General features: G+C 37.3%; 1 pseudogene across 1 annotated transcript; it reads right to left on the reverse strand.

The window, feature by feature from the left end:
* On the reverse strand, positions 9,301-11,954 carry LOC109223304 (annotated as a pseudogene). The gene is made up of 7 exons (XR_002067544.1): positions 11,714-11,954; positions 10,894-11,132; positions 10,688-10,814; positions 10,359-10,599; positions 10,064-10,196; positions 9,902-9,988; positions 9,301-9,642 (listed from the first exon to the last, which is right to left on the reverse strand). The product of XR_002067544.1 is annotated as a probable protein kinase At2g41970 (transcript).

A 12,829-nucleotide genomic window follows, 5' to 3' on the forward strand; every position in this document is an offset into this window, starting at 1 on the left:
ATTACCTTTCCTTCATGAATCAAGTGCCCTCACACAACAAAAGAGAGTAGTTCCACACAATAAAATTTAAGAACACTTAGGAACTCAAGATAGAAAGAATTCACTCACTCTCAGTAATAACATTCATATGCCACAAAAGATGCACCATAAGCTTGCCCGTAGTGTACTACTCCACTAATCGAGCTCATTCAATCTAGGATCAATTAGGACTTTATTTGGTTGTAATGTAGGCTACGGAACGGGTAGGATATATTTAGATATAAGAGTGACTACACCTCCCTATGCACTTTAATACATATACTTTAACATTCAAACCCCATACTTATGTCAAACCAAACTCCACCTTCACATCAATGTATATTGCCCCATACTTCTTTAAGCACATTTACAGCAAGAGTCACCACTTATTAAAGAAATACTTTTTTTTATAGTAATACAACTATATTTTTTTCCAATTCAAGTGGCTCTTACTTGTTCAAAACAGTGCACCTTTCTCCTGATTTCATTAGTTCCACTCAAAAGCCAAACCAACCACCCCACACTTTAACTCTTACATAAATCATCACAATTCAAGTTCTTATGAGAGGTTAAAAGGTTCAAATAGATAGTCCATTCAAACAATTGGGTAAGACTTGTAATGTGATTGCCAAAGAAATAGGATTAGAGGCTCAAATGGGTTAACTACGATACATAACAATTAGTCGGGTAAAATATACATATCTGGGTCAACAAAGAAATGCCTATATCACTTCCTAGACTGAATAAAACTACTATTTCGCTTTGCAAACATACGGGGCAAATTCTAGGCATCAAAATGCAATGCACAGAATATAACAAATCCTTACACATACATGGCACATAACTCACTCAGGATTGGTTTTATCAAGACACTCTAGTCAAAGCAGTTAAGCAAAGTTAAGATCATACAATTTAAAGTACTTACACAAGAGTCAAAAACTGAGCCTAAGCGTCACAGCCAAAGTACTTACTATTCTCAAGGCATAACCAAGTCAAGAGATATTGCTTCAATTCAAAACACAACACAATGGCTCCTACTCCCAAAAAAAAACTAACTACACCTGGTTCAAATAAAACCCTTGGAAAAGAATCGCGGCCCAAAGAAAAACCAAGGGGGAATTATTACACTACCTACAAAGAAAATCTTTTTTTGTTTTTTTTCTTTAGACTTAAATCCCTCAAGAAAATTGTCTAATAGATCCATCGTCGGGAAAAGTCCAATCTTAAAAAAAATACTATTTAATTAAACTAATACAGCTAAAGTAGCATGAAAAGTCACCCAGACAATCTCATCACGCCACACTTAAAATTATGCATTGTCCCCAATGCACACCATAACTAATAAAAAGGGTAAAAGAGACTCCCTGGTAGGCTGAAGGCCGAAGCACTACAGCTCATGGGGTACTCAGACTTCTCCCCCAGCTTGGTCCTTCGTGCGGGTACCTCACACTTAGTTCCAACCATTTGGTTTGCTGTTGCATCCTTCCAATACCTTTGCTTTTCATTCTCCTAAAAAATAAAAAATTGACACTACAAAAATAATACAATTACAAAAAATAAAAAAATAAAAGAAATCAATAAAGCTGGGTTGCCTCCCGACAAGCGCTTCATTTAACGTCGCTACACGACGCGAATCACTTTTTGCCTCCACCTCGAGCTTATGAATTGAACCCCCAATTTTGATTCGAGCTTATGATTATGGTCATGGGGCGGTGGAACGAATCTACCTGGCCCAAGGAAATAATGTAGTATTCTGCATTCCTTGGCCTTTGTATGAGGTATGTAATCCTGACTTTCTGACAGGAAGAATTCCAGAATATATGCACCTTGTTCCTCATTCTTTGACTCTTCGATTGGTTCAGATGACTCTATTTCCATATCATCATCCAAACATAATATGGAAAAATACTTGGAGTGTGGACCAATGCGCTCAAACATATGAACTTCAGGACTCTCAACATCCTCAACATCAGTAATACTAGAGTCAACAAAATTGATATCCTCAAAGTCCTTGGCTGGCTCTATCTCACTTCTTCAACATTGACATCTTCAATTTGTGGTTGGCTAGGTTGTTGATGTTCTACTCTGACCTCCCCAATTAACACCTCAAATTCATGCTCTTCTTGGCTACTATCCTCAATATTGGCTTGTTGAGCATTAAAAGCTCCAACCACTTGACTCAATTGAGCCTCCAACTTGCGAATAGTTGCCTCTTGCCTTTCTCTGTGCAATTGTTTCTCATTGTTTTGTTCCAGAAGGCACTTTAGCATATCCTTGATCTCCTTCAAGTCCGCATTCCCAGGTTCTTTGTTCCTATTAACTTCACAAGAAAAGGTAGAACCATCATAGTAAGGGGTTGGGGGAAAATAAGAAATATAAGCACAACCATGAAGGTGACCATTTTTACCACCACACACATCACACACATTCCACAAATAAGATTGAGTTGGTGCACATAACTCGCTCTTAGGAACGTTTTGAAAATTTTGATACGGGTGGTTTCCTTCACAATATGTATGAGGATCAATAGTAGAATTATCTACACCTAAATTCCCATAATTCCAAGATGTCATGTTTCTCAAATCAACAGTTATAAAAAAAAATATAAAAAAATAAAACAAACTAAAAGTTCAAACTTGAACCCTAGCAATATATACAGCTACAACTACACCGTTAGTTCCCCGGCAACGGCGCCAAAATTTGATCACGCCCAACTCTAGTCCTAAAAAGGATAAGCGGTCGCTGCAAATATAATCCGGTCTAAAAGTCCGGAGTCGAATCCCACAGAGAATTAAGGTTTCACTATATCTGTTTAATATCGCTAAGAATACAAGTTTGAACAATTTCCTAAATTATAAAGATTGAGATTTATATTTCTAACTAATTAACTAGCAAATACTATAAAACGGTAAAATTATCAACTAACGAGACAAAGGGTTGGAGACTAAATTAAGGAGGTCTAGAGTTATGATTTCCTCAATTGTTGATTTCATTAATTGTATGTTTCTTATAGCTTTGACTTAGTTGCCTCTATCAATCATGAACTCTCCAACTATCATAAATCTCTCTCAAGCAATTATGATAATTTACTAGACGCACTCTCTCAAGCTACGCTAGCTAGATTCACAATATGGTTCACTTAGATTGCACCCGAGGTATCGTTATCTCTAATCCAACCTCTAAACCCTCGGTTATGACTCTCGCCTATACTCCGGGAGTGATGTTGTTCATACAACTACCTAAATATGCACTCTCTCTCAAGCAGATACATAATAAATAGGAACGGCTAATTGAGGATCCTTTCAATTAACCACAATCAAAACGTAGTTGAACAAATAGAGATAAACAACCAATTCAAAACTATATTAATATAACAACCAAATCATCCCCAACGGGTTCCATCAAAACCCTAGAAAACGAATTAGCTATTCATAATAGTATGTAAAACTACAATACTAAAAATCATAACCAACAATGAAAAATAGGAAGAAGAAGGAAAAACTCGTTGAAGAATTCTGCGCCTTGCTCCTATTGTGTTCTTGACTCCTTAGGTCGAATCTCCGGTCTCCTTAGCCTCCTTAAGTCTCAATTATGTCAAAAGTATGTCCCCCTCTCTTCAAAATAGGTTTAGGACCCCTTTTATACAAGATGAAATAGTGTAGGGCCAAAATAACCTTGTCCCGGACGAAATAGGACTTCTTTTTGACGCCTGAAGCGGCGCGGCCGCGGCCAAAACGCGGTAGGACCGCGGCCAGACAAGCTCTCTGATTTTCTGCCGCGGTCAGTTCTGTGGTCGCGGTTTCGACCGCGTTTTTCACCCTGTTCTGTTCGGAATTTGGAAAAATGTAAAACATGAAAGTTGTAGCCCTTTGAATTAGCTTTCTAACCATATATTATATAGCCCAAATGAAGTTCTGAGTAAAAAGTTATGTGCATTTTACTAGACAGTGCGCAATATGCCTACTCGAGTCTTCGTTTTGTTGTTTTATCATCCGTTGATCCCTGAATACGATCCCGGCTTAATTCCTTGGGCTTTTACTCAGACTTCAAAGCTCCAAATCACTTGAATTCATTTCATAACATCTATATATCTCGGAATCACTCCTACAAGGCATAAAATACAGCGTTAGTGCAAAACACTAGCGATTAAAGCGCAAACTCAATTAAAGTGCAGTAAATTAGAGTGTAATAAGCGACTAAAATACGTAATTATAACCTATCATCAACACCCCACACTTAAACCATTGCTCGTCCTTGAAGAATCAAACTACACTTTTTTTATAGACACGACCTTTTTAAACAATTCTCCTAACTCATCACACCAAGAGTAGTTAAAATAGACTAAGCACAAAAGCATAACATCTTCACCTCAAGAATTGACTCATAAGTACCACGCATTATTCACAACTCACCCACTTACTCTAACATAGAGGTCACTGACATTACCTTTCCTTCATGAATCAAGTGCCCTCACACAACAAAAGAGAGTAGTTCCACACAATAAAATTTAAGAACACTTAGGAACTCAAGATAGAAAGAATTCACTCACTCTCAGAAATAACATTCATATGCCACAAAAGATGCACCATAAGTTTGCCCGTAGTGTACTACTCCACTAATCGAGCTCATTCAATCTTGGATCAATTAGGACTTTATTTGGTTGTAATGTAGGCTACGGGACGGGTAGGATATATTTAGATATAAGAGTGACTACACCTCCCTAAGCACTTTAATACATATACTTTAACATTCAAACCCCGTACTTATGTCAAACCAAACTCCACCTTCACATCAATGTATATTACCTCATACTTCTTTAAGCACACTTACGTCAAGAGCCACCACTTATCAAGGAATTTTTTTTTCACAACAATCGAACTATATTTTTTTTTCCAATTCAAGTGGCTCTTACTTGTTCAAAACATTGCACCTTTCTCCTTATTTCATTAGTTCCACTCAAAAGCCAAACCAACCACCCCACATTTTAACTTTTACATAAATCATCACAATTCAAGTGCTTATGAGAGGTTAAAAGGTTCAAATAGATAGTCCATTCGAACAATTGGGTAAGACTTGCAATATGGTTGCCAAAGAAATAGGATTAGAGGCTCAAATGGGTTAACTACGATACATAACCATTAGGCGGGTAAAATATACATATCTGGCTCAACAAAGAAATGCCTATATCACTTCCTAGACTGAATAAAACTACTATTTCGATTTGCAAACACACAGGGCAAGTTCTAGGCATCAAATGCAATGCACTGAATAACGCAAAACCTTACAAACACGTGGCACATAACTCACTCAGGATTGGATTCATAGACACTCTAGTCAAAGCAGTTAAGCAAAGTTAAGATAATACAATTTAAGGTACTTCTACAAGAGTCAAAAACTGAGCATAAGCGTCACAACCAAAGTACTCACTATTCTCAAGGCATAACCAAGTCAAGAGATGTCGCTTTAATTCAAAGCACAACACAATGGCTCCTACTCCCCCCCAAAAAAAACTAACTACACCCGGTTCAAATAAAACCCTTGGAAAAGAACCGTGGCACAAAGAAAAACCAAGGGGGAATTATTACACTACCTACAATTTTTTTTTCTTTAGACTTAAATCCCTCAAGAAAATTGTCTAATAGATCCATCGTCGGGAAAAGTCCAATCTTTTAAAAAAAAAACTATTTAATTAAACTAATACAGCTAAAGTAGCATGAAAAGTCACCCAGACAATCTCACACCCCACACTTAAAATTGTGCATTGTCCCCAATGCACACCATAACTAATAAAAGGGTAAAAGAGACTCCCTGGTAGGCCAAAGGCCGAAGCACTAACAACTCATGGGGTACTCAGACTTCTCCCCAGCTTGGTCCTTCGTGCGGGTACCTCACACTTAGTTCCAGCCATTTGATTTGTTGTTGCATCCTTCCAATACCTTTGATTTCCATGCTCCTAAAAAAATAAAAAGAATTGACACTACAAAAATAATACAATTAAAAATAAATAAATAAAAGAAAGCAATAAAGCTGGGTTGCCTCCCAACAAGCGCTTGATTTAACGTCGCGGCACGACGCGAATCACTTTTTGCCTCCACCTCGAGCTTATGAATTGAACCCCCAATTCTGATTCAAGCTTATGATTATGGTCATGGGGCGGTGGAACGAATTTAACTGGCCCAAGGAAATAATGTAGTATTCTGCATTCCTTGGCCTTTGTATGAGGTATGTAATCCTGACTTTCTGGCAAGAAGAATTCCAGAATATATGCACCTTGTTCCTCATTCCTTGACTCTTCGATTGGTTCAGATGACTTTGTTTCCATATCATCATCCAAACATAATGTGGAAAAATGCTTGGAGTGTGGACCAATGCGCTCAAACACATGAACTTCAGGACTCTCAACATCCTCAACATCAGTGATACTAGAGTCAACAAAATTTATATCCTCAAAGTCTTTGGCTGGCTCTAGTCTCACTTCTCCAACATTGACATCCTCAAATTGTGGTTGGCTAGGTTGTTGATGTTCTACTCTGACCTCCCCAATTAACACCTCAAATTCATGCTCTTCTTGGCTACTATCCTCAATATTGGCTTGTTGAGCATTAAAAGCTCCAACCACTTGACTCAATTGAGCCTCCAACTTGCGAATAGTTACCTCTTGCCTTTCTATGTGCAATTGTTTCTCATTGTTTTGTTCCAGAAGGCACTTTAGCATATCCTTGATCTCCTTCAGGTCCGCATTCCCAGGTTCTTTGTTCCTATTAACTTCACAAGAAAAGGTAGAACTATCATAGTAAGGGGTTGGGGGAAATAAGAAATATAAGCACAACCATGAAGGTGACCATTTTTACCACCACACACATCACACACATTCCACAAATAAGATTGAGTTGGTGCACATAACTCGTTCTCAGGAATGTTTTGAAAATTTTGCCACGGGTGGTTTCCTTTACAATATGTATGGAGATCAATAAGAGAATTATCTACACCTAAATTCCCATAATTCCAAGATGTCATGTTTCTCAAATCAACAGTTATAAAAAAATACCAAGAAAAAACAAAACAAAATAAAAGTTCAAACTTGAACCCTAGCAATATATACAGCTACAACTACACCGTTAGTTCCCCAGCAACAGCGCCAAAATTTGATCACGCCCAACTCTAGTCCTAAAAAGGATAAGCGGTCGCTGCAAATATAATCCGGTCTAAAAGTCCGGAGTCGAATCCCACAGAGAACTAAGGCTTAGCTGTATCTGTTAATATCACCAGAAGACAAGATTGAAAATAAATAAACAGCTGAAAACTAACTATGCTTGAATTGTAAACAATTAGAATAAAGGTCTAAGGTAATGGTTTACCCCCGTTGTTGATTTCCTTGGTTGTATGTTTCTTATAGCGTTGACTTAGTTACCTCTATCAATCATGAACTCTCCAGTTATCATAAATCTCTCTCAAGCAATTATGATAATTTACCTAGACGCNAATTGTAAACAATTAGAATAAAAGTCTAAGGTAATGGTTTCCCCCGTTGTTGATTTTCTTGGTTGTATGTTTCTTATGGCATTGACTTAGTTGCCTCTATCAATCATGAACTCTCCAGCTATCATAAATCTCTCTCAAGCAATTATGATAATTTACTAGACGCATTCTCTCAAGCTACGCTAGCTTGATTCGCATTACAGTTCACTTAGATCGCACCCGAGGTATCGTTATCTCTAATCCAGCCTCTAAACCCTCGGTTATGACTCTCGCCTATACTCTGGGAGTGATGTTGTTCAAACAACTACCTAAATATGCACTCTCTCTCAAGCAGATACATAATAAATAGGAACGGCTAATTGAGGATCCTTTCAATTAACCACAATCAAAACATAGTTGAACAAATAGAGATTAAACTAATTCAAATCTATATTACTTATAACGACCAATTCATCCCCAACGGGTTTCACCAAAACCTTAGATTAGAAAAGTTAGCTACTCATAACAATGGAGGAATAAACTACTAGAAGATTCATAATCGAAAATTGCAAGAAAAATAAAAGAGAATAAGAATAATGATGTTTTGGGTGATCTCTCACACTTGTTTCTCTTGCCAAAGTACTCTCTAAAACAAATCTGACCTGATGTGGCCGAATTCCTACTTTTTATAAGGGTTTTACACCAAGTTTTCCCGACTTGACACTTTCGTCCCTGGCTTTTTCGCGTTCTGCCACGGTCCCACCGCGGTTAAGCCGGGACCGCGGCCAAATAGGTTCTCTGAATCTGTAGCTCTACTCTGCCACGGTCCTACCGCGGTTACGGTCTGACCGCGGCAGGCCAAGTTCAGCACTTCTTTTGACTTTTCACTTGGTGCATTTCTTGGGCATTGTTTGATTGGCCTCCTTTTCTCCGTAATCGATCCCAAACTTGCTCCATCGACTTCTTTCGTTGGATATAGCCTGCAAAGCTTGAAAAGCACTAATCAGAGCATTTGGTTATCACTTTTTACAACAAAGCTATACAAAAATGTGGTTCTTTAGGGTCTAATTATAGTCTAATTCACCTATTATCAATAACATTCTCAACTTGTCGACTTTCGACAAAACTTATTTTCTTCAATTCGTTTAGCTTCTAAGCCTTCCAGCCCTCTTGATACTTGGTATTCGCGATCTTAAATATTTGTAACCTCCACGGTAACATGATTAACTTACTTTATAAACTTTTCAAAGATGATCTAATTTCTGAGCTTACATCAATTGACTTACGACGTACTCATATGTACGAAAACATGGGGTGTAACATATTGCAAGTTTATATTGTTGGTGTGTGACATCATGAACGACGGCAAACGCTACAATCTATCCAAATATTGTATTCATCAAACAATACAATATGATACATTATATAACAACATGTAACAACAATCCAAACAAGCTGTAACGGGGAAAAGGAAGGGCAGGTGAAAAAGTGTACCCAGGTGGCGGCTTAAAAGGAGAGGTGGACATCTATTAGGGTTAGGGGTGAATCTGTCTACTTTGTTGACGGTAAGGTTATATTTGGACCGGAAGATAATGGGGGTACATGTAAAATATTTATCAAGGTATAGGAATAAATCTAGACCTTTTCCCATTAGATAATGGATTTGGGACCGATGGAGGAATATCCATCTTTTGCGTTTGACCAAAAAGACGATGCGAGTATTATGGAAATTTGAATCCTTTTTCATGTCTAAAAGACTAAACGAGACGAGACCTACTTATGCCAAATTCGTAAACATTGAACTTTCAAACCATCGCCAAGTAGTAGTCTACGAGTAGTCAAACATCCATTGCACTTTGGAAATGAGAACATAATATTATTTAATCTTAAAGAAATCAGTTAAGAAAACAACATTCCAAAAGTCCTTTATCAAGATTTTCTTTTTCCTTGGATTGCCAACGGAACCATGACTTGGATCACAGCCTCGTTGGTACTTAAAACTGTCCCTGCAGCTTGTTTCAATTAAGAATAATGTTCCATGCTTGAGGCTCTGATCCTGCTGGTTTAATTTGCATTGAGAAGTGGCGACAATGCCCTGACCATAATTGACATGTTTGGCCTGAAATCTGCCTCATATTGAACACAAAGTTCTACAAGAGCAGCCACCTGAGAATAACCCGATAGCGGTTACGTTATGTCCAAAATAACAACAACAACAACAATAACCCAGTATAATCCCACAAGTGGGGTTTGGGGAGGGTAGTGTGTACGCAGACCTTACCCCTACCCTGGGGGTAGAAAGACTGTTTCCAATAGACCCTCGGCACAAGAAGATGAAATGCGACAATAGAATAGTAACGTTATGCCCAATAAAAATAAAAATAAATATAAGGCCTTGTTTGACAAGAATTTTGTTGAAGAAAACCTTGGCAATTGCCTTTGGAGGGTAGTCATTATTTAGCTTGGGATCAACACAGTCCTTCACTTTATCTTCACTTAATAGCGGAGTTGCCTGCAGAAGATTTGAGGATGAATGAGTGCATAAAGATGAGATGAATTAGCTAGGTAGGGATATATAAGAACCTACCCATGCAACAAGACTCTGTTGCCCTTCGGGCATTGTATAATCTACTGGTTTCCTTCCTGTCAACAGCTCCAAGAGAATAACTCCAAAACTATAAACATCACTTTTCCGTGTTATCGCTTCTTCCATGGCATACCTGCACCATACATGACAAGAATATATATATATATATATATATATATATATATATATATATATATATATATATATATATATATATATATATATATATATACCTCTAATTTCAGTATAAGCTAACTAGGAATATTAGGGTAAGTTTTAACAATGCAAGGCTTACTCTGGACCATGGTAGCCTAAGTCCTCTGAAGATCCAGAGGTTGTCAAGTTGAAATCAGCGATCTTTGCTGTGAAATCATCAAAGAGTAGTACATTGCTAGATCGTACATCGTGATGAATAATTGGCGGTTCAACTTTTTCATGTAGATATTCGAGGCCACTAGCTACACCACACGCAATTTTAACTCTCTGATTCCAGGTAAGAACTAGACCAGGTTTAGCACCTTGTACTCCCTCTCTACCTACATCCAAGAATCACAATTACTTATGATGTAATTGTACAAAGGGTTATTCTGAATGAATTCATACCAAGATTGGAAAGTCTATTACCATGTAATACATCATGCAACGTGCCCATGGTTGCGAATTCATAAACCAAGATTCGATTGTTTGCTTCCAGGCAATAACCCATTAGAGTCACAAAATGCTCATGCTTAAGTCTTGAAACCATTGCTAACTGCATATGTAAAAAGAAAAATATTTTGAGAGATTCTTCTTAAATAATTACTTAATACTAGAGGAGGAAAAATATGAACCTGGTCTGCAAAGTCGGAATCTGATTCTGGTGAAGAACTAGTATCCAATTTCTTTATTGCTACTTGTTGGTCATTGCTTAATTTAGCACCAAAAACACAGCCATAAGATCCCTTTCCAATCAGAGCTTTCTCATCAAAGTTATTAGTCAGTATATTTAGCTCATCCAAGGACATCTCTGCATGTACCTCAATTGGTAAAACTTTCTGAGGAGCTCCACTTGGCTCTCCTCCTTCACTAGCTGCACGATGTTGGAGACATAATTAAGCAAATAAAAGTTGGCCGGAAGAAGGGGTTGTGGTCATAATCTTCCACACTTCACCAATTAGTGATTGAGCACAATAAAGAGGTGTCTGTTGTTCATAAATTTCAATCTAATACTCCCTTCGTTCTAATTATGTGAATCTATTTCCTTTTTAGTCCGTGCAAAAAGAATGACATCTTTCCCTACTTGGAAATAATTTAGCAATGATTTATAGCCACACAAAATATATGTGTTTTATTATACACACAAGTTTAAAAGTTTACTCTTTTCTTAAATTTTGAGTTCAGTCAAATAAGTTCACATCAATTGAAACAAGAGGAATACATGTAAATCAACAGGAAAAGGACATGTCAAACCAAGTCATTTTTAGATAATAAGGACTGAAAACAATTCGATGGTCTATTCATTATCCAAATGAGAACATTACACCATTCATAATAAATAAGTAAAAGGAGAAAAAGGGGTTTGGAGTGGCAAAATGGCAATCAAAGAAAGGAAAGAAAAGAGGGGTTCTTACAAAAAAAGGTTAACGTAACTATGATAAAGAAAAAAGCTACCTTGGTTTTTGAAGTAATGGAGTCTATCCTTGATGATAGTCTTAATTGCATTGATGAGGATGATAGAGACAATGGCACTGATGATAAGGATGCCATAGTTGCCAAAATTTGATTCTGAAAAGGAAGACATTATTATTCTTTTCCAGTTTTGGTGTTAATTTCTTGTTTATATAAGAAGCAGCGGCAAAGGTTTCAGTCAGTCAACACGGCAACTTTTATTCTAAAGTAAACTTGCATTGTACTTGTTTATTCAGATAAAGCCAAACAGTGCTTACATGGGGCTGCAGTCTTAGGCCAAGTTGCTTTATTATTCATTAATTCTTTTAGGCTAGTTGCAAGGCACCTAATCTAATCTGGGTAAAGGATAAGCCCTTTTCTTATTTTATTTTATTTAAAAAATTAAGTCTATTATTGTGCTCTGAATAATTGGCAGGGAACCCAACTACTACTATATCAGACGCTGGATTTGAACCCTTCACATTGCAGTTAATTAAATGGTGGTCTCTAGACAGTTAATTATTAAGTGTACTAGTACATTTTTTTTAACCTGTATAATTACTGGAATGAATTACTACAGCTCATGGACAGTCAAATCAAAACAATAAACAAAAAGGATAAGAAATTGTGAAAAAGAAAAAGGATAAGAAAATGTGAAAGCATTGACTCTTTCAAATAGTTATTGATATGAGACCGACAGGAAGTCTGAATTATCATCATGGAAAATAGAAACTTTTGTTATCCGGTCAGCAAAGGCTATCAATGGTTCAAAGAAAGAGTGTGGTGGGTGAGAAATTTTATGGGTGGATATGGCTGCTACACTTATTAGAATAACAAAGTGTCACTATTATATGAGCTATTCATCTTCAGAAAACACCTCTGGAAAACACAACAATTGGTACTGAAATTATGGAAGGAACCTCCGCACTAGAATCACGGACATAAGCTAAACAAGCTAGACACCCCTTTTCGATCATACGTCGAACCTTCACATAAGAGATAACCCTGCTGGTAGAATTGCTAGGAGTCCCCCTCCACTGTAATCGAGGCAACCCCGGCAAGGCTAAGTCACCTTCTTGGCGTGATAATCCAATATAGCATGATAAGGTGACAGTAAAT

Source organism: Nicotiana attenuata, chromosome 3 (genome assembly GCF_001879085.1).
Source record: "Nicotiana attenuata strain UT chromosome 3, NIATTr2, whole genome shotgun sequence".
Classification (NCBI taxonomy): Eukaryota; Viridiplantae; Streptophyta; class Magnoliopsida; order Solanales; family Solanaceae; genus Nicotiana; species Nicotiana attenuata.